This window comes from Pundamilia nyererei, unplaced genomic scaffold (assembly GCF_000239375.1).
Source record: "Pundamilia nyererei isolate P.nyererei 1_Seehausen unplaced genomic scaffold, PunNye1.0 scaffold00118, whole genome shotgun sequence".
In the NCBI taxonomy this organism is placed as follows: domain Eukaryota; kingdom Metazoa; phylum Chordata; class Actinopteri; order Cichliformes; family Cichlidae; genus Pundamilia; species Pundamilia nyererei.
Genome location: NW_005187519.1, coordinates 642,559 through 647,232, shown reverse-complemented (window position 1 = coordinate 647,232; position 4,674 = coordinate 642,559). Strand labels below are relative to the sequence as shown.

Here is a 4,674-nt window from a genome sequence, read left to right as displayed (position 1 = left end):
CTTGGCAGTCGCTTTGGTGTTGGCTTGGACAAGGGCGAGCAGAAATAGCTGCAGCGGAAGCTTTCGGAGTCGCCGATCGGACAGTCACAGCCCGGGGTTTTCACACTGAGAGGGATCAGAATGAAAAAGAGCCTTGTTGTCAGAGAAAAGACAGCATAATGGACAGATTGTTTCTGTTTGCTGAACCCGCGAAGGATTGTGTTACCCCAAAAGCATCACTTCACGCTCACACACATCCAAATCTCTCGCTGTGTTCCTCTTGGTTTCTTTCTGTCTTATTTGCTATTACATACCTCCTGTTTTTTCTCCTCAGAATCATTAGAATCACCAGGCTTTTATCTTGGCTGAGCTAATTTCTGAAAATAGAAAGCATAGGTTAGCAAAAAATCAGATCACTAAATAAAACACAGCAGGAAAGAGATTTTGGAGCGGCGCTCCAATACCTACCATACATAGCTGCAGGTTGTCAGTTGCCTTTGTCAGCTCCAAATGGGAATCACTGCCCTTTACGCACTTATCAGTGACCTTAAACCCAGCATATTTAGCCGCCTTTTGTCTCAGCACACAAAGATGTCCAGGAGACTGTAGTTTTTAAAAGACGGAACAGGAGGGGGAAAAAGCCAAGATATATGGTAATGCCATGTTCGGCTGCACTGGCGCTGCCACTGTGGCAAACAAAACACTCTTTAAAAGACCCATAGAGCGAGAGAGGTAAGGAGATACATCAATCAATTAACAATTACCCCTGCTGCTAATCAGCTGTCCCCGGCCTGTGCCGGCCGGCCCTTTTGTAATCCCGTTGGCAGCATCAATTAAATTCTTAAGGTTAGTCTATTGAATTTTCCAGATAGGGGAAGATGGGGGTGGGGGAGTGTGAGGGAGAAGGACAAACTGTAGCCCAAACCTTCACCAGCTTCTCTTCTCTCATACACTATATCAGGCTTTCATAGCACCTAACTGAAAATTGGCTAGAATTAGTAGAAAACTGACGAAAAGACTATAAGCAGAGACGATAAGACACCCCGGGTTAGGACAGGCCTACAACACAGCGTAATACAGCGAGACAGCTGAGAGCAGCAGAATGGGAGAGGCGAATTGTAACATGTACGAGGGCTGCAGTTTGAAATAAAAGTGAACAAGGTGATGGTCTTGTACGCTGAAGGGTAAGAGGGTGTGAATTATAAAGCGAAGTGGAGAAATGAGACCAAGAAGTCGCTCAGCGCCGTACGTGTGTGACTGTGTGGGTGTGTTTGTGTCTTTGTGAGAGCCAGTTAGAGTTAGAACCTGAAAAGTGAGGACATTTTTTTTTGGAAAGCAAGGCAAGTTTAGGCTGTTCTACTTTCTCATCTTCTGATCTTTACACTCTGAAAAAGTTAGCTAGAAACTTGGAGAAACCTGAATTCATTGGACATATAGGAACAATGTCACTCATTGCTTTCTTTTCTGTTGGCTATTTACTTTTGTAATTTCATGTGTGGCATACAGAAATTTTTTGGCATGCTTTACATGCAATTATAATTCAGTTACTAACTGGACTGAGTCCCAGTTTTGTCCTACTTATTAGCAGAAAACTCGCTGGGTTAAAGCAGTCAGCTGTATCCCCTCAGTGTCCTTTATAAAATGCACCAAAACTGTCCGTCAAATGCATTTACACCACTTTTAATACATGTAACAGCTTAAGGTTAAAATTAACTTCAGCTTAATCCATGAGTAAGTAAGTAAGTCTACATCTCAGACACCAGTTTATGTAACTCATCTGTGTACTGAATCTGAAGGCAAGTGATGAGATTTTTGGTACCAAGAGGTTACATGTTTTAAAGATAAACTTGCTGTATAACCCAAGTGCTCTTGAGCTTCAGGCCATGAACTGATGTTCGGACATCCTCCTTCAGGTTTTTCTGCTAGAGAGCAGAATTCGTGGTTCCATCAGTTACAGCAAGTCGTCCTGAAATAGCAAAGCAGCCCCATCACACTACCACCACCATGTTTGACTGTTGCTGTGATGTTCTTTTTATGAAATGCTGTTAGTTTTATGTCAGATGTAACGGGACTTAAACCTTCCAGAAAGTTCAGCTTTTGTCTCGTCAGTCCACAGAATATTTTCTTGGGGATCATCTAAATCACATGTGTCAAACTCAAGGTGAGTGGTTAATGTGTCTTATAATAGGTCTATAATAGGTCTATATGTCAATATGTCCATTGTGTTACCAGTGCAGTGACAGTATTCCGCCACTAGGTCGCAGTTTATCCATATCTGTGTTTAATTAATGCGACAAGTGATAAGAGCTATCCACAAATGATCCCAAAATGTCCAGGAAGAGAAAGATTGATGCAGACGGAAGGATGTTTCAAGAAAGATGGGAAGGTGAATACATGTTTATGCTTCAAGGAGAAAAACCAGTATGTCTTTTGTGTCATGAGGCATTGTCGGTAGTTAAAGAGTACAATATACGTTGGCATTTTGACACCAAACACGGAGCCAAGCATGGTAAAATAAGCCAAAAAATCAAAGAATTAAAAGACAAACTGTGATGGCAGCAGAATGTTTTCACAAAAGCCAAAGCCAAAAATGATATGGCAGTGAGAGCTAGCTTTATTGTGGCTGAAGAAATCGCCCGCGCTTCAAAATGTTTTTCAGAGGGAACGTTTTTGAAGCAGTGCATGCTGAAGGTGTGTGTGCAGGTGTGCCCCGACCAGATACAGACTTTTCAAACTGTCAGTTTGTCAAGAAACACCATCGCCGACCGAGTCACAGAGCTAGCAGGGAACCTTTCAACACAGCTAACTGAAGAGTCTCGCAGTTACACAGCTTTCTCATTAGCTGTTGATGAAAGCACAGACAACACGGATACGGCGCAGCTATCCATTTTTATTAGAGGCGTTAAGCCGGACCTTTCTGTCACCGAGGAGCTCTCGGATGTAGCTGCCATGCATGGGACCACAACGGGACGGGACATTTATAATGCGGTGGAGAAATCCATAAGTAAAACTGGATTGCCCTGGGAAAAGTTGGTGTCGTTAACTACAGATGGCGCTCCTGCTATGTGTGGGGGAAAAGCAGGACTGGTTGCTAAAAAGTAACTGTCACACACCACTGATAATGTATCACTGCATTACCCATCAAGAAGCTTTGTGCGGAAAGGTGCTGGAGATGAATCATGTAATGAACACGGTCATGAAAACTGTAAATTTCATTCAGAAGTGAGGTGGCTGAGTAGGAGCAAAGTCCTCGAACAACTTTTTTGAGCTTAAGGAGGACATTGCTCTTTTCAAGCAGAATAAAGGAAAACTCCTGTCTGAACTGTCAGATCCAAACTGGCTGTGTGATTTTGCCATCTTATGTGACATAACTGAGCATCTCACGCAACTGAATCAGAAGCTGCAGAGACGCAAACAAGTCATCACACAGATGTCCGATATGATCACATGTTTCCAGCATAAACTGGATCTATGGAAGAGCCAAGTGAACAGGGCAATCTTGTCCACTTTTCTGTTTGTCATAGGATCTCAGCCTCATTTCCGGGTGTTTTTTCACGTGCTCGTTTGGCTACAAAACTCAGCCGGTTAATGAATGAGTTTGATCGGTGCTTCTCGGACTTCAGAGCACAACACTCGGGCTTTGCCATCTTTACCAGTCCTTTCACCACTGATGTCAGCAAAGCCCCCCCCCATCACCTTCAGCTCGAGTTAATCGAGCTTCAAGGCGACAGCGGCCTGAAAGCAAAGTTCCAGGATGCTGCAGTCGTGGACTTTTACCGTCTACTGTCCCCTGCTGTAATGCCACAGCTTCGACTTCATGCTGCCCGTGTTTTGTCCATGTTTGGGAGCACCTATTTGTGCGAACAGATGTTTTCAACAATGAATCTGAACAAAACCAAGCACAGGTCACGCATCACTGGTGACAACCTCCACGCTGTTTTGCGGATTGCAACAGCACAAGAACTAAAACCAGACATTGACACGCTGACCAAAGGAAAACAGTGTCAGACATCAGGCCAGAAAACACATAGGTAAGTAACTTTAAAAACCAATTTAAAATATAATAAAATGTATTGCAACCAAGTGCAATTTAATGACAGCACTTACATGTTTTTTTGTGTTTGTTGTTTTCAGAACATGATCAATGGATAAGGTTGGTGGAGACCGGATCCACTTGATGTGTTCAAGGACAGGCAGCTTGTCATTTTGAACTCTTAGTTGTGAGCTGAGACAATGTTTATTTGTTATTTTGAGACATATTATACTACTTTATGTGCAATAATGTTTTTGTTGTTTACAGGTTTATGCAGACAAATGTTTACTCCTGAAGGGTATGGGCAGTCTTTGCTTTTGTGAAATTCTACATCTGTCACATTTTCTTGGTAGCTCGCTATTTATGGTCGTATGTTATTCTGACCCTCTCAAACGAGACCAAAGTTATTATCATAACTTGTTTAAATGTTTTTCTTTATTTGCTTAAATAGTTTGATTGTTGAGTAGTGGAGTAATGTGGGTTTCTTAACTTGACAAATTAGATTAGATGTATGTTACAGTAACAGAACAACAAGCAAACTCTTTTTAAATGCACAGTAATATTTGTAACTTGAATGAGTAATAAATACATTTGTCAATATGTTATGAAGTAGTTACATTTATTTTATGTTATATTTGGTTACATTGAATTACATTTATACT

The 4,674-nt window shown here is 41.8% G+C and overlaps 1 pseudogene; it reads left to right on the top strand.

The window, feature by feature from the left end:
* Positions 1-2,307: 2,307 nt before the first annotated feature.
* LOC106456342 (general transcription factor II-I repeat domain-containing protein 2-like) lies at positions 2,308-3,205 on the top strand (annotated as a pseudogene).
* The last annotated feature ends 1,469 nt before the right edge of the window (positions 3,206-4,674 follow it).